The sequence below is a fragment of the Urocampus carinirostris genome, chromosome 13 (assembly GCF_059441175.1).
Source record: "Urocampus carinirostris isolate Australia breed hairy pipefish chromosome 13, RoL_Ucar_1.0, whole genome shotgun sequence".
Lineage (NCBI taxonomy): Eukaryota > Metazoa > Chordata > Actinopteri > Syngnathiformes > Syngnathidae > Urocampus > Urocampus carinirostris.
The window spans coordinates 7,068,211-7,091,734 of NC_142361.1; the positions used below are offsets into that span (position 1 = coordinate 7,068,211).

The following is a 23,524-nucleotide window of genomic DNA, read 5'->3' on the forward strand; positions in this document are numbered from 1 at the left end:
GCAAAGTGAAGAGTGTCCCCTAAGAAATTGGGTGAGACTTGCAAGGTTCCACCCCTGTCCAGGAGATGGCGGTAATATTAATTGGCTGTAGACCTCAGTGACGTATAGGCCTACGTCACATGTAAACAACTCGAGTTGGAAAGCCCGTTCAACGTTAAAAATGCCAGCTACATCCATGCCATTACCGCTCGCCTGGGCACTTGTTATCCGTCTCTCCAAACAAAGGAGGAGAAATGTGCTAAACCGAAGACGGCTTCGGCGCTGTGCAGCCCTGATGCTTTATTACGAGGTACGTCCACACGTTAAAAAAGGACGTGTTTGGCAAAATACAGGAAGGGTTAACGTACAACCCACGTTCACATACCCTATGATTGTGTAGAAATAAATGACATCCTACTCATTAGTATCTAATTACCATTTCATGAAATAAAGTAGGGATATTTAACAAGAGACATGATGAAAAGTAAACCAACGCAAAAACAGTACACATGACACTTATAAGCTGACGTAATATCGTTAACAAATCTTCCCTGTAGCACCCACACATCTTTGTTCTTAAGTAATTTAATTCAAACGACTTGTCATTAGACGTACGATAGATCATTACTACCTTTTTTAATATGCATACAGTCACAGTAAATAGTGAAAAGCTGACATTTTCTTTTCCATGCCAACCTTAATACCTAAAATGTTTATTGTTTTCCAGAGTGGCCGTCCCATAAGGTACTGTAGGTTGGACAGGAATGTTCCCATCCTGAGCTTATGGTTCAATGTGGAGTCTGAACTCATCCAAGACTTCAGGCTGAGCAGGAAGGCCATGCATGCCCTGCAGGAGTTGCTGAAGAGGGAACAGGACCACAGTTGGGGCCATGAGCTGGAGGTCCTGATCTACGTGTACTGGCTGGCCCAAGGTCTGTCCTACCGTGTGGTGTCACGGGTCTTCAGTGTTCCCAGGTCCACCGTACACAGAATTGTCCATCGGGTAGCCAAGTTAATCTTGAAGGACTTGCCAAAAGGCATATGCTTTCTAAGCCCTGCAAATTTGGACACTGTGGGTCATGGGTTTGGGCAACTATGTGGTACACCCGCCCTCAACACAGCTCTTGGTGCAATTGATGGATGCCACATACTTATTAAGCCCCCAACACACTATAGATTGGACTACCTGAACAACAAAGGCTTCTATTCAATAAACATGCAGGCCATTTGTGACTCCTCAGGGCGGTTCTTGGATATATGTGTGGGATATCCAGGGTCTGTCCATGACACACGGATTTTGAAGAGCAGCTCCTTTTATACTGATCAAAGGTATCCACCAAGCGGGTACTTCCTGTTGGGTGATGGAGGATACCCCTGTTTAGAGACATTGATCTGCCTCATCACACCTTACAGGGAACCCGTCAATGACAGGTTGCAACAAAGGTTCAATCACCACCATTCTAAGGGACAATCAGTCATAGAGAGAGCTTTTGGGATCATGAAAACACGGTGGAGGTCGACACTGTTCAAGGCTCTGGAAGTTGGACCCACATTTGCGCCCCAAGTAATTGCATCCTGTGCATTTCTGCATAATGTGTGCATAGATAACAGGGACATCAAAGAACCAGATCAAGATATATCAGAGGACCAAATGGACCCGCAGCGGCCAATTCCAGAACTTCCTGACCCAAATGTAACCTCTGGGAATGCCAGAAGGGATCGTCTCGCCTCACTGATGTGACAAAGCTTAAGCCCCGCATCATATAGTTTGGTCAACTTGTAAATAGTTCTTTGATTTCTTTCGATTTGGTGTTTGGTCCTGGATCGGAAGGTTGTAATAACGTGGTGTTGATGGTGTGGTGGGTGCCAGCTCGTCGATGGGACGTTCTATACTGGCCTTGAGTTCGGGGGGAAAACAAGAATAATCAATTAATGGCAGTGTATTGTACATGGTCTGTTACATACTGTTGTGAATAAACAAAACGTTACTAGTGGGCTCCTCTCAACTTACCGTTTGTGGTTCTTTGGTTTTACGTGTCATGTATGACATGACCATTGATGGTGGCTCAATAGATGGCCTCCCACCAAGAACGGCATGCATGGCCGCATAATAAGGCCAGTTTGATGCAGTTAGTTCCCCATTAGAGGTCCCTGATCCAGTTTTTGGCATGTTTAGGTTCTGAAATCCCAACACACCCAGTTACATGACACCGTAATATATCGTGTATGTAGCTAAGAGGTTAGGAAGGTATAGATACATTGAATGTTGGATTACTCTGTATTTCATTTTTAGGTTTTCCCATTTGTTTGCAGCCTGTTGTCCTGTAATCTCCCCCTCCAGGCTGAACACTTTGACAGCTGTCCTGTGAGATCAGAGTGGGTTAATGCATCATCATATGATTGCAGAACTGCGGGTTAGGCTACTCACTCCCACAGTTGTTTTGTAGTGAACCTCTTTCTGGTAAACTTTTCTTCATTTTCAGTCCTGAATTGTATCAGGGCTTTGGTGTGCTCCACAGTCCCTGAAACATTTGCCCATATGAGCACATTAGACAATAGGCCAATTCAATTTGATGTGCGACAGGAAGGTTTGGAATGTGTTCTGAAAAAATATTAAATGGTGAATAGATACACAAACCTGACATGTTATTCTTATGGCTCTATGAGCCTTCTATTGACCAGCATCATATGTGCTTTAGAAGAGTCTCCACATTTGGACAACGTTTAGAGAAGGTAATTAGTTTACTTAATATGTGTTGACAGAGAAGACAGTGGGCTATGTTATAGTTATTTGTTTCAACTGTATTTACACGTGAAATACGGAGACATTACTCATGATGCATGCTGAGAACTAATGCTTTTTAGAAATAATGTTTTAGGTCATACATGAAAGCAAACTGGACTGGACTGCCTATGTAGGAAAGGGCAAAGCCGACTTTACTTCCTCAGAAGGCTGGCCTCCTTCAACATCTGCAAAAAGCTCCTGAAAATATTCTATGAGACAGTAGTGGCAAGCGCCCTCTTCTATACGGCAGCGTGTTGGGGAGGCAGCGTCAAGAAGAAGGATGCCTCTCGTCTCAATAAACTGGCTAGGAAAGCGAGCTCTGTTGTGGGCAAAGAGCTGGACAGCCTAACAACAGTAGCTGAGAGACGAGCACTGAAAAAGCTGAGGTCAATCATGGACAATCCATCGCATCCACTACACAGCATTATCTCCAGACAGAAGAGCAGTTTCAGCGACAGACTGCTGTCACTGTCTTGTACTACGGACAGACTGAAGAGATCTTTTCTTCCTCATGCCATGAGGCTCTTTAACTCCACCCGGCAGAGTAAAGGCCCACATTAAACCACACCACCTACATTGGATATTACCGAATCTTACTGCAATATGTATTCTGTGTAGCACTATTTAGTTACTCTATATAACACGCTACAGTGGGCATTTGCACGTCACACTGGGTATTTGTATATTGCATTCTTTTGGCTTTATTATTGTACTGTTCTCAGCTCAGGGATGCTGCTGGAAATGTGAATTTCCCTTCGGGGATGAATAAAGTATCTATCTATCTATCTATCAATTTGTAAATATGACAGGACACACGAAATTGTGTGCAATAGAATACAGTGCGATTACAATAATGAATGACGTTATTGTGGCTATGCTGCTTTAGCGACTGGCGTTTTGGCCATTGAGATGTAAAGGCAAGACTCATTAAAGATAAAAACAGGGAAAACAAAATTTCCTGCACAATAATCCCACTCAAAGGTCGGGAGTGTGAAAAGATATCCGAGGCTCTCTCGGTAGATTTGTGCACTAAGTAAAGTAGCGATTTAGCGATGTTCATGTTTTAACGCCAAGAAAATGGTTTTCTATTGCATTTAAGTATGGCTAGGATACCTGAATATATTTCGCTGCAAACACGTGCTTAGTTGTAGAAAACTTCTTACATTTGTGCGTTCGCTTTCCAGCCATGTGGGTTTGTTTTCTAAATTCGCAAAGCCTTCTGGGTAGTGACTTCGCTCCAAGTGAGGTACCGACCTCCCTCGATCTGAAGTGGTTATGTCATGGTTTGAGGGAACTTCTCCCCCGGTCTTGAGAGTATCGGGACACATCCCATTTTCACGTAAACACGCAAAACCGAGTGACTAGGGCAGATAGCGAGTGAAAGTGCGGAGAATGGGACGCAGCCTAAAACCTAGGCGATTAGGTAATTACATTTTGCCCCTTCTATTGCATTTTGTTTGTGCTATTTGTGCATTTCAGAGTTTTCATTGCCGCTGGAGTCCATCAGGTTGGCAATCGAGAGTATTGATGATATCCTGCCATCATTCCAGGCTTCAACACCACACAATACCCGAAAAAAAAAAACACATTCATTTTTGCCTCCATACCTTCGTCTGGGATGCACCTTTTTCTATTTTTACGATTCTGATTTTGATGGAATATTACATGAATAAATCTCTTAACATACAAGTGCTTTCTTTTTTGTCAAACTATTTTTTAAAGCTTCTGGTAATTGAAATCCTAAAACCCCAATCATATAAAACCATGACCAAAACGTGTCTTTGAAGTTACAAAAACAACGTTTATTTAAATGGCATAATTGATGAATGGCGTTGAGGGCCTGTGTATGATTCAATTTTCTTGAACACATAAAAAAGGAAATAGTGTATGCACTCATTGAATTGTATATTTAATACATAAAACGTTTCCACCTTCCTTAACACATAAAAGTTGTTAAAATGGATCAATAAAAAAAATGAAATAAAGAGAATAAATAATAGTGGTTGGAATTATATAATATTAATCTACATAAAACTATAACAATACTATGGGCAATAATTCCAACAATAATTTTATATGGAAAAAATTAATGACTAGCGGCACGTTGAAAAATAAACATTCTATTTTATGTTGGTCGCAAATTTGACCACATGAGGGTGGTATGTCGCCCATGTATGGTGAGGTATGACTTTGTAATAGAAAAGGCGAGGCCAGGAGAGCTGGAACCATGTACTGGTAAAGAGACATAGCGCAGTCCTTCTCACCCTCGCCCACTGTAAGTTTATGAGTCGTGACGGGCCTGCTGCTGCATCGAGCCTGCCTGGCAGAAGAGAGGGACAAATCTACGCAGAAACACCTACCAGAAGCTAAAAATGAAAATAGGAAGCAGTGCGCAGAGTGGCCTTTTTTTAATGACAAGATGGGATAATGCCAGTTTAATTTGAATGGGAAAGTGTTCTGCTACTGTGGCAACACTACAAATTGACATGTTACTCTTCCTGAACAAAAACGTGTAAATCAGTTGTCAACAGAGCCAATGCGTTACAAATGATAGTTGCATTAGTGACTTTATTTTCAAAATAGTGTGCAATAGATGATGATCATGTTGACATTTTTATACACCATTTGTGTTTTGGTTACTTTTCTGCTGTTTTGGTTTGACTTGGCTTTGGTTCTGAAACAATTGTAAGAGTAGCATTTTCTTTTGTTATATTATTCTAAAGTTAGCAATGTAGTTATTTCATAATTTTAGTGGATAAAGTCTCAGAACCTCGTTTATCGAAATTTTAAACTGACTCAAGAGGGAGGGGGTTCAATTATTCAATGAATATGACATTTCTAAACAGAAGTATCAGTATCATATCGGTATCGATTGACAATACTTTGTATTTAACTGGATCGGATCAATTCATTAATACCGAAATCCCAGTATCACTCACTCTTAACGGATAAAACAACCCTTTCCAAACATCAGGCTGACACTTTAATGCGAGTGTCATCAAAACAAGCGCTACCACCTCTGTTGAGAAAACATGGAGCCCCTGCTATGCCAATTAATTAGAAGCTTATGAATATTTCAGCGGGCGAGGGTTGAGTAGTATCTTGCCCGCATGCTACTGTTACATACTACAACAGCCCCTAATGTATTATTAATCATGTAGTCGCTTGATGTTTTTTTTTTTTTAGTTTTTTTTAAGCGACTATGTATGCACACGGGATGCAGGGTTTGCATAATGGTCACGGATGTGTGTTTGTTGTGTTAGACAGCCGATTAATTCATTCAGATTGTTATCCAATAATTTATTCAACACACCAATGCTTTGACATCTCTCTTGTTGTCCGTTTGTCTATTTTCCATTACGTAAAAAAAGTGTGTCATCTTTCATTTTAACCTTTTTTAAACTAGCAATAGACATCTATCTTTTTAATTTTCTGATAAGCCAGCCATTCCTATAAAGAAATCACTCAAATTTATCATTGTGATTTTTTTTACAGCAAGATATTATATTTGATGAGTTTATACCGTTTTTAACTTTGGACACCTGCAAAAGATATTGCCTAAAATGCTTTTTTGTTATTTTGACTACCATACCTCACTTTTGTTCTTTTTTTTTACTTTTATGTACTGTTTATATCATTTTACTACCAGCCAAAAATGTGGCTATTCTTTGATTTGCACACCCGTTATGGCCAATCTGCTTTTTGTAACATAAGAGATTTGATAAAAAGAAAAAGTAAAGGATCGTGGGAGTAGCCTTTTAACAGATTTGGCGGTTGGCATTGTGAGGGTTTTTTTTTGTACAGCCCTCTTCTTGCAAGTTCAATATTAGTTGATGTCTTCTCTGCTTAGTTTGTGTTCCCACTGAACTATAAACTCATTCTATTTTTAGTCTTATAATACAGTTCTTTAGTCTTTATTAAGATTGGTTTATATTATAATATTCATCCTTTTTTCTTCTTAAAATTAGTCAGATTTTACTTGTTGACGTCAACACACAAAAATGGTTATGCTTCAGTAGGTGTTCTTACAACCACATAGACACAAATTATAGTTACCATCAGCCTTAAGCTAGCAGGCTAAGCTTTGGAGGTGCTTGAAAACACATGCTCCACTTTGACAGGCATGTTACATTTAAAAGTATTTTAAAAATAAATATACATGTTTATAAGTCAGTAAACATTCAAAATTACATGCGAAGAAGTATTTTTTAACTTGCATGGAGAACAGGAAAGCATTATACAAATAAAACCCCAGAACCCTCAAATTCCAAATCTGTTCTCACGCCCTCCTCTGCTCCTTTTTAAATTAAATCTCCTAGGTAACAGATCCGCCCTAATGGGTGTGGAAATCAAAAAACACCACCGTTATTGTCCAATAGTAAAAATGATGTAAACAGTACTTAATAGTCAAAAAATAGGTATGGTAGTCAAAATAGCAAAATAGCATCTTATGATATATCTTTTGCAGGTGTCCAATGTTAAAAACGTTTAAACTTATCAAAATATCTCAATAAGGTTAAAGAGTCAAAATATTGAACTGCCATCCTATGCAAACTCCTTTGCAAGAGTCAAATATTAATAAACAGAATAAACGGATAAGCACTGCACTTACAATTTGCATTAGGTTGTACTGAACACTAGTTTTAAGTTCATAATTCTACCCCGTTTTGCTGTTTTTGTTATTTCAGGGTATCTGCAGTCATACTTTTATTGTTGTTAAATGAACATAAAATTACAAGAGCTGTTAATTGGTATCAAGGACAAATGTTATGTATTTATCCGATTTTTTTGCAGAGAGAAAGTGATTTTATGTACTAGTAGTATCACAATGGGGTTTGAGTATCAATGACTACTCATAACTCACCAATCAGTATCAGTCTTTAAATGTGATATGAAAATTCCTTTAGAATAGAAAAAGTATTGGTACTCATGTCAGTACTATAAATCAGCATCAGTTTAGCCATCTTAGGGAGGTTTATAATTATGGGTTAGAATAATGTATTAATGGTATGCCTCTTTTAAAGATAAATATGTTTAAAAGTATTTCTTCTAAGATGACACTGGTTTTAATAATAATAATAATAATGCATTTTATTTAAAAGCGCCTTTCAAGCCACCCAAGGACACTGTACAGACAAATGTACAGGAATGTTTTATGTACTACTGGTATTTGTATATATGGTCTTGGTATTACCACTTATAAATTGAACATGCCATGAAATTATAAAAAATTATACGTCAAATGTTTTTTTTTTCCTACAGAAGTAAATTGCACGGCATATAAAGAATCTGTAGTGCTACATTTTCATGTTTTTTTAAGTATAAATTGCTATCATGGATAAATGTTATGTATTTATGATTCTTTGTAGAAGGAAAGCAATTGTATGTACTTTTTTACAATGATGTACTAAAATAGTCAAAATAACGAACCACAGTGAGGTATAATAGTCAAAATAATGCCAAATTAGCATCCGATGTACAATATCAAAAACAGAATCAATTTATCATTTGCTACTTTTAATTCAACAGAAAATAAACAATAAATTATTGCAGTATACTAAGCAGTAGTGTATGCCAGGGATATGGAATACACAACTACGGCAGCATGATAAAGCAAAGGGTAAAAACATTCTGTCTTTAAAACATAAATGATTTATTAAAATAAAACATAAATGACAATTATTTGTATGTTAATTTGTATTCATTTGAATTGATTTAACAAAAAAAGTAGAAGGGAAAGCCACAACAATGAAGCAAGTAGGAGATTTATATAAATATGGAAATTAGCCAACCCATTTTACAAAAGTTTAATGCCTTTATCAAATGTCTCCATATTTTTCACCTCACGTGGCTCGTCTTTAATACAGAGAGAAAAACGAAAGAGTCTGCAATTACTTGAAATTCATATTTGAGCTGCATGCCAGGAATATGCAATATTCACTTAGTTTCACATTTGCAAATAATTCCCACATGTAGAGCTGCATCATTTTCTTAATACCAAGTGAGATTAGCATAAAGGTGATCACATTTACCACCAGGGAAATATATGGCACACACACACACACACACACACAAACACATTTTCATGAGCTCACACACATGGGCGCACGTTTCTGTGCCAACGAAACATTTCAAAGCTGTTGTTTTACATTTCGGAAGTAATTATTTTCCTATATTCCTGCCAATGCTCTAATTATTTGCACATTAGCACCTGCTGCGTTTCCCGTGAGTGTGTTTTGTTTTGTTTTGAATATGATTAATCTTCCCCATTTTGCCACGCAATTGTGTCTGTTAGCACATCGGACGGACCAAATGAGGGAATATTTTACAGATGCTTTTCTTTTTCTCCCTGGCGTTTTTTTTCCACCCACGCCAGGAGTCTCAAATTCATTTGACTTCGAGGCCGCAGATAGGGGTGGACGAAACTGGGAATTTTAGTATCGATCCGATCCAAGTAAACACAGTGTAGCATTGATAGATACTGACCGATCCAATACTGATACATTTTGGTTGGAAATGTCATGATCATTGAATAATCGAACCCCCTTGATTTAGTTTATAATTAGGATCCACACAACACAAAGATTTATGGCACTAAAAATGTGTTGTTTTTTTATTCAAGAAATACAATGCAATATTTAAAGGGACAGTTTGTATTATTTAGCGCCTCCCATGTAAATATATATTTGATTTAAAATTCTTGTAGGTCGAGAAATCTGCATTTATTTGACATAACATGAGCCTTACCTTGAGAGAGCTGACATCATTGTCAGCCATCTTGCTGTCATTGGTACCAAAAAAACAACAAAGCAATTGGCTAAAAGAAAAAAGTCATTATCTAAATAATCCACATACTCGATATGAATCGTTCTACTGTTTCACAATGTAAACAAGATAACTAAAACACCTTCCATTGCACAATATGCTGAAAAAAAATGAAAACAAATGATGCAATTTGAAAGTTATCAGGTATGTATAATCTTAAAATTCACTCACAGCGTTATTATTGCAGCATTCGTATTGATCCCAGGAAACGAGTATGTATCCGATCCAAGTATTCACTTAGTATCGATAATGTCGACGTGTTTTTCGATCCACCCACCCTTATCCGCCGGAGCTCTGGTCTGGATGAGGTTGGGCCAAATACTTCTAATAAAAAACTTCCCACTTCTCTAAAATGTGTTATTTTTAATTCCCTGTGCACACGAAAAAACATATGAAAAAAAAATATTGAGGATAAATATAAAGAAAAAAAAAATCAATCAATTAGTAAATGAATCTGCAACAGCTGCACTTAAAGGGACAGTGTGCAGTATGCATCGCCTTCTGGTGGTAAAAAAAGGGTTATTCATAAAAAAAAACAAATAATAATAATGATTCAAATAATGAGCAAAAATACATGAGCTATCATAAACAAGTGAACTTTTTATACTGGTTGGTTGAGAAATGTTTATTTATGTTGCATAAAATGAGCCTCACTTAGAGGGAGATGACATTATTGTCCGCCATCTTGCTACTACCTGAAAAACCAAAAAGCTGGCAAAAGGCAGAGAAAAAAATAGAAAAAAGGTGCTTACATTGAGCCTCCATAGTTAGAAGGTATTCTTCCTTGTACTTTGTAGCATGTGTTTTCCATAATACAGCGACAACTAGTGGTCAGATAATACCCACTTTCCATTTAATGACATTTACAGGTATGATAGTAATTATAAGAAAAAAATAAATTTAAACAAATTATATGGTCACTTTGTGTCTCCAAAGTGTATATTCTAGTGATTTTTAGCACTCGTTTTTGGTTTCATAACTCAATTACAGCGACGTACAGTGGTCAGTTAATACACACTTGTCCCTTAAACGAAAAGCATGATAATAATTATTATTAAGAAATGTAATATAAACAGAGTTTTTATAGTCACCTCACTCTCCAAAGTTTGTTCTCGGCCTTGTTCTTTGTAGCACTCGTTTTATAAAATACAGCAACATTTAGTGATCAAAGAATACACACTGTCCTTTTAATGGCATTTGTCATATTAGTTCTAACAAAGAATTTAAAAAACTTTTTATGATCACCGTTAGTATACGAAGTCTGTATTCTTAGTTGTAATTTTGAGTAGCCTCAGGTAATACTGGGAATTTTGGTACAGTATTGATCCAGTCAAAGTAAAACATGGTATTATTGATCAATAGAGTTTCTAATATCAATAAGTTTTGTCGTAGCATGGTCATTAAATAATTAAACCCTCTCCCCCGAGTTAATTTATATTAACACCGAAAAGATTGTAGGCACTAAAAATGTTTCATTTCCTATTATATTTCTACATTTTGAGTAAAAAACGATAAATGTAAATAGTTCTATTAGTACTTTTTCAAAACAGATATTAATAAAGAAGCAGCAATGTAACAAAAATTTCTTTTTATGTAGTTGAAAAAAAGTCCTGACCTAGCTGCACTTCCTGTCTGCCTCTGCCATTTTTAGTTTGGTAGGGGCTGCCACAGAGATTTGGCAGGCAGGATGCAGCAGCAGGCCAAGTAGGGACATAACTTGGAAAGTTGCCGAGGACGCTGTGTGTGAGAGAAAAGGCGGGCCTCAAACTATCATCCTGATGGCCACAACTGCCCCCCTAGCTCTGAGTTTGAGACCCTTGATCTACGTTATTCATGGGGCCTGTTGGTTCCACACTGAAGCTCAAAACGCTCGGCTAACGAAGCCGTAAAACAGTTTGGGCTGGTTGTAAACATGTTTGATGAAAACAAATTAGAAAGCAGAAATATAACTGACGGAAAACATAACAGCCGGCAACGGTAGCACATTAGCGCCGGGACCTCCGCCATTAATAAACGGATAAATGCGACACATTAAACTCGCCATTGCCAAAAGTCATCAGTCACTGAAACGTCTCACTTTTTTATATCCTTCCCATTAAAGCCTTCATTGAAACACCTTTGAAATAAGCAGAAGCTTTTAACAACCTGACAGTTGGCGCCAACCTGTTGGCACGTGCTCACTAAAACCTTAATTTGGTGCACAACGGGGGTGGGCGGATTGATACAAATATCGATATTTGGATCGAATCGATACTACCTTATGGGGATCGATACTTCACCCCATCCACTAATTTCCTCGAAGCAAAGCTTCTACATTTAGATAGCGTAGTCTTTTTCTCTCACCGGCACCCTCAGCCACTCTGAGTTTATGTGACTGACAGGCACTCATTTACCACCTCTCCCTAGCTGGCCTGCTGCTGCATCTTGCTTTCCAGGCAGAAGAAAGGGCAGAATCTATGAAGGCAACCTTTCCAGATGCTAAGTATGAAAAAGGCAAACTGGAAACACAGAGTGGACTTTTTTTATACCAAGAACAGAAAAGAACAATGCCAGGAGTCATTAGTGTGTTAAAGTGTCCTGCTACTGTGGCAACACCAGGATTGACATAAACATAAAAAAAAAGAGTACTACGAGCTAAAACCCAAAATACAAACATGTTGCTTTTCCTGAAAATCCACTTGACCTATCCACAGCAACGGAGCGGATGAGGAACAATTGATGTTTTATTTGCATTATTGACTTTACTTCTTTAAAATAATTGTGCAAAATAATTGTGGAAAGTAATTTTGTTGTATTGTTGACATTTTTATACAGTATTTGAATTGTTGTCACGTTGCTACATTTTTGGTTTGACTATCTTGGCTTTCGTTCTACAACAGATATAATAGAAATCTCATCTCATCTCATTAGCCGTACCGCTTATCCTCATTAGGGTCGCGGGGGGGCTGGAGCCCATCCCAGCCATCTCCTGGCAGTGGGCAGGGGACACCCTGAACTGGTTGCCAGCCAATTGCAGGGCACACAGGGACAGACAACTGATTCGCTCATTCACACCTAGGGACAATTTGGACCAGCCAATTCACCTGAAATGCATGTTTTTGGAACGTGGGAGGAAACAAACTCCACACAGGAAGTCTGGAGCTGGATTTGAACCCACGACAGGTTCCCATTACATGAACTGTGCCGCACAAGCGTTAACCACTGCACCGCCGTGCTGCCCTATAATAGAAATATGTGTTTTAAATTTTGTTTTATAATGTTTTTAGTTTGTGAGGTAGTTATTCAATAAAATTTCAAACATGTTTAGGTCCTTCAAATGTTTGTGCTGTGATATCAAAATTGTAAACTGGCTCAAACTTTTAATGAAGCTCTGTTTTTATCATCGGAAAGATTAAGAGTAATACTTTGAAAGTTTTCTTTATAGTACTAAAGTGATAATTAGCATACAGCGAGAGCTGCAACCAAAGATATTGAACATGTTACTGTTCCTAAACAAAAACCTGTAAATCCGTTGTCACTGTAGTAACAGAGTCACAAGGCTTGTTCATTACATTACTGATTTTCTGGTTTGACTCTAAACCAGGGGGGGCGAACAAGTTTGACACAAAGAACCAACATTTTTAACTGTGGGAGTCAAAGAGCCACACCACGCACTGACCTGCCATGACAGACAGACACACACAAACACACACAATTAAAAACATATCATTTCCCATAACACAATCCTCTCCTTACAATACAAGTATTGTTCTTGTGTTGATTTCAAGGAAAGTGTCCACCCTCAATAAACACAAAAAAAGAAAAAGAAAGAGACACAGTATACAGAAAATATGATGAGGCAAGAGCCACATTCTTCTTGGCCAAGAGCCGCAGCGGCTCTAGAGCCACGTGTTCACCACCCCTGCTCTAGACCTTTTGCTCTGTAACTATTATCGTAGAAGGACTAGTTTGTTATATATATTTTTTATTTTATTTTTTTTAAATATTATACAGGGCAGCAAGACGGCACAGTGGTTAGCGCGTGCGCGGCTGAGTTCTGAGGTCATGAGATCGAACCTCCTGTGTGGCGTTCGCATGTTCTCCCCGTGCTTGTGTGGGTTTCCTCCCAGCACTCTGGTTTCCTCCCACATTACAAAAACATGCATGTCAGGTTAATTGGCCGGTCCAAATTGTCCCTTGGCGTGAATGAGCGAGTGAATTTTCTGTCCCTGTGTGACCTGCGACTGGCTGGCGACCAGTTCAGGGTGTCCCCTGCCCACTGCCAGAAGATAGCTGGGATGGGCTCCAGCACCCCCGCAACCCTACTGAGGATAAGCGGTGCAGATAATGGATGGATGAGTATATACAGGGATCAGAATGGAGATTTTCATTTTCAGCTGAAATAGCCAGGGTCCAGGAATAAAGCATATATACACACATTAAACAGTAGACAAAAACAACAGAAACGGCTATACAGTACTGTTGAAAACCATTTGCAATGACTAGTCAAACGAATATTATGCAGCTGGCAGATGAGGTGACCCACCTCGTTGAAAAGCACAGCGGGCGCTATTTAAAGAAATTGAGGATAGCATTAGCAATGCTAGCTATCGAGCAATACAGTCTTCCTCCTGACATATTCACGCATCCAAACAAATTGTCCAGTCTCCCTGACTCGAGTCCGCACGATGAATACTACTATATTGTAAATGGAGTATCCCCATACACCTGTACTGATCTAAAAAATATAAAACTCTGTATGCTTGCCATTCTTCGTAGCTGGTACACGTTACTGTGCTTCCTTTTGGCGACAAAATTATTGCTTTAAATTGTCTCCTTGCGCAAATTTTACAAAAATGTTTTGGGGAATGTAATAGGAGAGTAAAGCACGGGGCAATTGCAATTTGTATAGAAATCACTTTTGAGCATGTTGAAAATATTCTTTTTGGTGAAATGATGTTTTATTTTCTCAACATCCGCCTCTCAGTTTATCCGTTGGTAATCTGGCAGATCCTTTCGGCATAATATGCTTCATGGTGTAGGAACAGTTTTCAATACATGTGATATTGGGAAGATTGCAGTTTTTAACCCCTGGTTAATCACGATAGAAGCAGCTCGTTTATGTAGTAAGAAATGGCAACGGTAAGCAATCAACGTAGCTCGTTAGCACTAGCTAAGATATCTTATTAAGTAAATTTGATGTGAATCGTACATACTTAACATTAAGTTGCTCGAAATCACATCAGATGTACCTTGTAAAAAATGGTCGCTGCAAATCCTGGAATACTTGAGGGCTGGCAGTGTTGTCCCTCTCTTTGACTGCTGATAAACATTGCTGTCTTCTGTCTTGATCAAATAGGACAATACTCCAAATAAGGCTAAGAAGCTTGCCCACCACACAGGAATAAATTACCATGCTAAAAAGTGGTGGTTTTATTTTTCTGGTTTGGTTCTTGGTATTTGTTTCAACTCAACTGCCTATTCAACTGCTGTGCGCTTAAGTGCTACTTGCCGTCCGTCATGGCTCTCATTCTGCCAGGGAAGGCCACGCGACGTCACAAGCAAAGGGCCAATACATACGTGTTTTTATACACTATTGACTGTGGGATATTTGTGTATTTGTATTTTCATTACATTGCCAATTTGTTTTGGTTTGACTCAATTGACTTTTGTTCTGAAAAGTTGTGATAAAATTAGTAATATTTATCAATATACCGTTAAAGTTTGCATTGTAGTTATTTAATATTAATAGACCATTACTAGGCTGTTTTTATCTTAATTATAAGCTTACTCAAGGGGCGGGGTTAAATTATTCAATGATCATTAGAATTTCAAGAAATCAGTATCAGACCCGTAGCAACAATGCTACCCTCTATTTACTCGGATCGGATGGATAACAAAAACCTCAGGACCGCCCACCCCTAGTTCACGAGGGGCGTGAATGGGGGTTATAGTGTGCGCCTTTCACATGAAATTACTAATGGCTATAATCCTGTGACAACACGAGATGAAATTCGGCCTGATTTGTTGCCAGCGTGCAGGACTATTGGTGTTAATGAATTTTTAATATCCTTAATGACAGGAGAGGAACGATGTAATTAAAAGAGCAAGTTAAGAAAAACGCTGAGTCCAGCTCTTTATGGCCACCATTTTAATGTTAGTTTAATTGGAACTAACACATTATCTTAATGAGCAGATTGCCTTCAAGGAGACCATTTCCTCTTCCCCTGCAGCCCACTCAATGCCGCTGTCCTACGCATACAAATATATTTTGTCGCAAAGCAGCCTGATGATAGAAGCTCAAGAGCAAACACGAGAGAAGCCTAATTAATTCATTTGACGCCATTGACTGCTTTAGATGACAAATGTGCCTTTTACTGTTCACAGACAACCCATGTTGGTGTGACGAACCCGTTTCCTGACTGTGTATCTCAACTATGTCGAAGTCGAGGGCCGCAGGACACATCTGGCCCCTGAGAAGGTGGTTTTCGGCCACTGAGAGGACCTTGATTTATTATTGTACCATGCACTAAGAATCCTGTATTTGTTTTTCACTGTATGTTACTTCTCCTTGCACGTTATTTTATTGTAGAATGTAGATAGTGAATCACAGAATATTAATATTTTGTTTTTCTTTAAAGTGATTCAGCCTACTTTTGCTAAAATATAAAATATAGGCTACTGATGCTGGCTGATTAATACAGGCTTTTTTCATTTAGAGGAGGTCTGTGTTGTTTGAGATCTCCTCAAAGGGACAGTGTGTAATATCAAGCGCTTCCTCATGGTGCAAAAAAATGTCACAAGATTTACTTTATGCTCGTCATCACATTTTTTGCTAGTCTATTAATATACCAAAGGAATATCCCCCTAGTGGTGGGTGATTAGAGTGAAGAACACATTCACCAAACATTCATTCACCATCGCACTTCCCAACCTGACACTGAACATTAAGCCCACATAACAACTACTAATCATGGAAAACTGCTACATTCGTAACGTTTCTTTTTTATGTCACCAGAGAGACCTGGCTCAATCCGAGGACCCCCGATGATAGCTAGCCAGCTGCTCTCTTTGTCACTTTTACACTAAAAGGGGAAGCGCTCCAATTTCATGGTACTATTGTATAATGGTAATAAAAAGAATTCATTCAACTGGAAATCTGTATTCTGTGTTTTTGGTTGTAGATCTATAGTTATTTTGTTACAGTCGTATATAAGTTAATGATATTGAATAAATGGATACCTTTTTCTACTCCTAGGATTTTGTCTATCCCTGCACTTTATTGAAACGCAAAACCCGAGAAAAATGAGGGATTACTGTATCAGAATCGCTGCATTATACACATACATTTCCATTTCCAAATGTTTGAACCATCTGTTTGGGATTACATTGAGGTGTTAGCAATGTATGTGTAAAATAGATTTAACGCTGCCAAATTACCAGACTAAAGCACAATCGCTGCTGACTTTAATGGAGTGGCTTGAATTAGGCCCAATTATCGCCATAAATGACCGCCATTGATGCTTTAAAACGCACGAACAGCATTTTCCAAGCATTTTGAGTGCCGACCACGTTCGGCCATTTTTCATTTACCTGCCAGAAAATCAGAAGCGACAGTTAAATTGTGACAGCGGCGCAAATCTACTCGTCGCCATTAGAGCTAATGTCATGTTTCTGCGCTAATCCCTCATCATTTTAGGGCCTCATTGCCTATTTTTCTCCACGATATTAAGTATTCAAAGCTCATTTACATTCTTATTTTTCAATTTGCTGCTGCAGTAGTTTAATTTATTCAATATAATTTCTTTTTCTGAGAGGGACATTAATCATTGGCTTTACATTTTAGTGCCTCTGGGACTTTTTTTTTAAATTAATAAAATAAAGGGATTTTGCTCGCTTTACAAAGAAAGTGGATCCGTGTGTGGTAATCTAATTAGGTGATTCATTTGGACTTGTTTATAAATGTGTATTTGTCTCTTCTCGTCACTTTTTACAGAGAACTTTATGAAACTTGTTCTGTTTGTCATGGCTGTTGTTAACAAAAACACGTGGTGGGAGGGGGATAACTGTCATTTTGATGCTTCTGCTTGTTTTATATTTCTGCTCTGTTGGGCTGGAGGCCTAACCACTTCCATCCTCTTTCTTTCCGGCTTTTCTTGTTGTTTCTTCATCCTTTCACCTTCATTTTATGCTTGGCTATTCCGTAGGCTATCAGTGTATTAATGCGGCGGCTTAGGCCAAACACCCTCAGCTCCAGATAAGCCCATGGGATTGTCATTTGGTTTGAACCGTCCCTTTTTCAAACCTTTTTTGTAGTGTTTTCGTACTTTTTTTTTGTCTTGTGGTTTGTATCATCCCTTTTCCAAATCTTTTTTTGTACTGTTTTCGTCCTTTTTTTGTTTTTTGTCATGTGGTTTGTACCATCCCTTTGTCAAATCTTTTTTTCTACCGTTTTTGTACTTTTTGTTTGTTTGTTTGTGTGTTTTTAAATTGCAAATGCATTCACCACAAACTGGGTGTTGAGTGTGTCACTGAAAAACAGTTATTAGTTACAGTTGCTAGTTACCTTATCTAAAAAAGTTATTCAGTTTTACAATCTTGAGAATTTGCAAACGAACACTTTGCCAACACACTCCATTTTGTCTCTGGGCTTCAAACCGCTCGAAAATATCAGTCTCCATTGCTGGTTATTGTCAAAACGTTTTATTTTTTTTTTCTCCAGACATGGTGTATTGCAAAAGTAATTTTATATATAAAAAGACCATATTCAAGAACACTTTTACTGTATATTCTGTGCTCACAATCAGCCATTGATTTCCTGTTGCTTTTTCATTCTTGTATAAGACACAACTCCCTCCCTAAGTACTGGTGATACACAATTGTATATGTACATACTAGACAATTCCCGCGGCAATTGTAAGAGTTGTGATTGATCTGGAAGATGATCCCGGTATGTATATATAGCCCCGGTTGTTAGCATTAGGAGTTAGCATAACGTTTTTAGCTCAGAGAGATGTTTCTGTAATTTTTTACTTGGTACCCCCCCCGCCCCCACCCCCCCGGTACTGGCAAGTTCATTTGAGATGTGCCCACAACCGTTAGCAACAAGGATATGCCTTGTGGAGGTCTAAAAAACACATCCAAGGTAAAACCACAGTAGTAACACTGTTATTACACATTAAAAACTTTTAAAATATACATGTTTAAATAGAATGGGCCGTTCGATTTGAATTGGCCCATCCGGAATGCATTGAGCCCATTCAATTTGCTGAGTCGTTAGCATGTTAGCCTTAGAATAATTTTTCAGCATGAAGAAGCTAGCATTTAGCCGTTAGCATCACTTTTTAGCATGTATCCGTTAGCATAACTCCTCAACATGAGGCCATTAGCATAATTTGTAAATATGAAGTCGTTACAATATTGCCATTACCAAAATGTTTTAGCATGAAGAAGTTAGCATTTAGCCGATAGCATCACTCTTTAGCAGTTATCCATTAACATAACTCATCAACATGAGACCATTGGCATAATTTGTAAAAATGAAGTCGTTAAAATATTGCCCTTACCAAATTTTTTTAGCATGAAGAAGTTAGCATTTAGCTGTTAGCATCACTTTTTAGAACGTCCCTGTTAGCATAACTCATTAACATGACGCCATTAGCATACTTTGTAAATATGAAGTTGTAAAAATATAGCAGTTACCAAAATGTTTTACTATGAAGAAGTTAGCATTGCTGACAGTGTTACAGCGAGCTTGCGCAAATACTTGGGCTGGCTAATGGTAATGTGGGTCGGGCCCGCTCAAGCCACCCTGGACAGTCCCTGTTTACTAGACTACACTCTGGAAAAGCCCTCGTTTCAATGACTACCCATAGAAATGAATGGGCCCATGTATTTTGGATGGGAGAATCCCAAAACCCATTATTCCGGATGGGGACTTTTTTTGGCATGTATCCATTAGCATAACTCATCAACATGAGGCCATTAGCATAATTTGTAGTTATGAAGTCTTTAAAATATTGCCATTACCAAAAATTTTTAACATAAAGGAGTTGGCATTTAGCTAATAGCATCAATTTTTAGCATGTATCCGTTTGCATAACTCATCAACATGTACCCATTATCTCATCTCATCTCATCTCATTAGCCGTACCGCTTATCCTCATTAGGGTCGCGGGGGTACCCATTATCATAAATTGTAAATATGAAGTCGTTAAAATATTTCCATTACCAAAAATTTTTTAGCATAAAGACGTTAGCATTTAGCAGTTAGCATCACTTTTTAGTACGTACCCATTTGCATAACTCATAAACATGAAACCATTAGCATAATTTGTAAATATGAAGTTGTTACAATATAGCCATTTCCAAAATTTTTGGGCATGAAGAAGTTAGCATTGCCCACAGTGTTTACAGCTAGCTTGCGCTAATACTTGGGCTGGCACAGCCAGCCCAACACCTTGCTAGCGGCGCACATAGCTGCTAGCATCCTCTCGCTAGTATCCACCCTTTGGAATTCACCATTTACCCATGGTTAAAGGCAATGTGGGTCGGGCCCCCTCAAGCCACCCTGGACAGTCCCTGCTCAGTCCCTACTAACCTCTGAAAAAGCCCTCGTTTCCCTGACTACCCATAGAAATGAATGGGCCCATGTATGGGAGATTTTCAAAACCCATTATTCCGGATGGGGACTTTTTTTGGTCTGTGGGCCCCGGAAACTCGTATCACTTATCCATATAGTCGCACGAGAGTCCTGATCGGGCCGGAATTTTTGGTATATGGATCGTTGAGCTACTCCAAAAGCTCTGGGAGGAGTTCCCCACGGAATTTTGGCGGAAGAAGATAGATATAATAATATAATTATCAAGCACAACTACATTGCCCTGTGCTTACAGCACTTGGCAATGTAGTCGTGCCTTTCTGAAGCAATCACAACTAATAAGCTGACCACCTGATATTAATATTTTGTTTTATAGTTTGAAAATAATCAAATGTATTGTCATTGAAACAAGTGAAATGCACAATAAGATGAAGAAGTGCAACACTGGTGGAGAAAAAACATTTACAAGATAGAATACCACAGTTAAGATAATAAGTTTAGAGTAATAGTTGTGTTGCCTTTGCAACCACGGATTTGGCCAATACTTTTCTGTTACCAAGGACTCTGAACACGTGGCTGTGTCAATCAGGTTTAGTGGTATTCAAAAGGGTAAAACTGAAAATACAGACAAAAATGTATTACAATCTTTACATCTGGTGTCTGCCAGCTGTATAAAACAAAGAAAATGCGTCCCGGACGACATTTTGACGAGCTCCGTTTTCGCGGGTAATTAGCATATCGAATTACAAACCACTATGGCCAAATTATTATTACAAGCAACAAACGTAGACCAAAGAAATACAAAGAACTTCTTTACACACAAGTAAGTGAAACTTACCGGCGATGCAACCTCAACATTACAAGATTTGAGATGACACTGAGGGTAGAAAACCGTATGTGACCTGTCTTCCGTCTTGTACCTACTGAAAACCTAACTTCCTGTTTTTATTTATATGACCAAGCAAAAAGTGTCTGTGACCTAATGACACCTCTAGATGGTGCTAACAACATGCAATAAAACCAAACCATAAATTAACTCACATATAAACATTGCAAGACAAAACAATAGTATTAAAATAAGTAATATTAATTATTATTATAAATAAACAAAAAAGAGAATACTCCCTTGTCATTATCACACAGCCCCCTCCAAGCATTTTACATAATTGAATGTGATTTTCGGGTAGAAGGGGGTTTTCAGTCTATTAGTTCTTGATGGTCCTAAATCTGTACCGAGGACAACAGTTCAAACAAGTGATGTCCAGGTTGGAAATGTTTGTAAATTTGGCTCAGATGCAAGTATATGCTGTAGGGAGAATATCTCCATGAGGTGAAATTATGCAACCTGAGACTTAGCATCACTATGACTGTATTTGTCGGTAAATATAAACATTCCCACCCAGAGGTCGTTGTTGGTGGATTAAGAGTTGTTTTGTGTATATGTGAGTGATGCAGAAGTGCCCAGCAATCAGAGGACACTGTAAATCATGGTTAGCAAAACACAAGTAGCCTAATTCACCATGTATTATCGACAGTAGACTTATTACTTTTTTATTTACTTTTTTTATTGACACCATGTCAGCTATTCTGCAAGTGAATTTACAACCTTCCCTATCAATGGCAATAATTGGATGGACAGTTCTATTTCATTGAATTCCACCCAAAGGACTATCATAGCCTTTACATCGTTGCTAGCAAGGCAACCTTTTTTACTTCATTGGAAATATCCAATGTACCCTCCGTATTCTTTTCAGCTCAAGGACACCAAAGATCAAGTACACTTTGAAAGGTTCCACCACGTAGTTTTTCCAAAATGGGGCATCCTCTGATTGCTTACTTGAAAGCTTGAAACAGTTGCCTTTCTAGATGCGTTCCTGATTATATCGCTCTTTACCATTTTTTTTGTTGTGTACGTAGGTTTTTAAGTACACACAGTTTTGCATATGCATTTGTTGGAAAAAAGTACAATATCTGTTCTCTCTTTTAAAATTGCACATCCTGTTGTAATAAAGAAATCAAGTGATGATAAAGGCGTTACAGTACTCGTTACCGAGAAAAGTAATCGCGTTCAAAGAACGCGTTCCTTTATAACGCGTTCCTCCCAACGCTGGGCATCACACGTCTTCATTAGGTATGGACTCATCTGAGAGGTTTGACCTTCTGAGAGTGTGACCGAAGGTGGGGGCGTGATGGTTGCATGATGGAGAGGGGTCCGCGGAGACGGAACAAAAGGGGCGGGGTGTCTTTTAACTCATGATACATAATGCGGTGGGCTATAATACTTGGCGCATGGCCGCTCGCAAGACTACTAATCACGAGGAAAAAGACCCCACTGTCTCACTCCATAAATTCAGGCCTAGGCTAGGTAAGACGGCCATGGGGGCGGATGTCACTTGTAAATCCCAAATTAAACCCAACCGCCCAGAATGGCCAGTAAAAAAAAATGGTAAGGGACAACAACGGGTTACAGGCGCATGTCAACCTGTCAAGGTTGCACGGTGGTCAATTTCTGCACTTGTTGGTTACGTTGGGGTGAGCGTACGCAAACCGTGAAACAGAAATCCTCTGCTGTGTCAAACGAAACAGTCGAAGTTTTATTTTCCTTCTGTATATTTTTTTCACTATTGATTTCACTCATTTGGAAAAAGAGAATGGATTTCCTACAGTGTTACCACAAAGAACTGAGGAATTGTAGTACCGATACAAAATGATAGGCGTTAACTTCAGCTTACATTTTATTTAATTTTACTTCATTTTCTCAATTCATATAAGTGTAAGCAGTGTTGGAAACATTACTGAAAAACGGTAATTTCTTACAGACACAAGTTACTTTCTTTTGATAAGTAATACGGTTACCCTTCAAATAACTGACATTCAAAACTATTTAGTTACAAATTACTGTATGTACTCGCATGGACTAACATGGAGACTAACACTCCATATCAGTATTCTTTCTTGGCTTCAAACCCCTCAAAGATCTTCTCTTCCATTTCTCGGCTTTGTCCAGGCATGGCGTATTACAAAAACAGTTTTACGAATAAAAAGACTAAAATTTCACACACTTTTACCGTAAGTTCTGTGCTCACGTTTGCCCCATGTATTACCTGTTGTTTTTTGTTCCTATATAAGCCACACCCCCATCCTGAAATGCTGCCTACCGTTGCCAACGTTTGACACACAACCAAATTTGCGCACTTAAGCTGACCCCTTGATTTCTGTCTTATGTTTTATAGTTTTAAATTTGTGATGGAAGGCATGTATACAGAAAAGATGATATCTCTATGAGGAGAAATTCAGTGCCCTTCATACTCTGTGCTTGAGATGGCACCACCATAACTGTATTCAGTTGTACTTTG

General features: G+C 38.5%; 1 long non-coding RNA gene across 1 annotated transcript; it reads right to left on the reverse strand.

Annotated features, from left to right (window-relative positions):
• Positions 1-432: 432 nt before the first annotated feature.
• On the reverse strand, positions 433-21,078 carry LOC148353609 (uncharacterized). The gene is made up of 5 exons (XR_015852525.1): positions 21,007-21,078; positions 2,408-2,501; positions 2,238-2,342; positions 1,991-2,158; positions 433-1,876 (listed from the first exon to the last, which is right to left on the reverse strand). It is a non-coding gene; the product is annotated as an uncharacterized LOC148353609 (long non-coding RNA).
• Between the last annotated feature and the right edge of the window lie 2,446 nt (positions 21,079-23,524).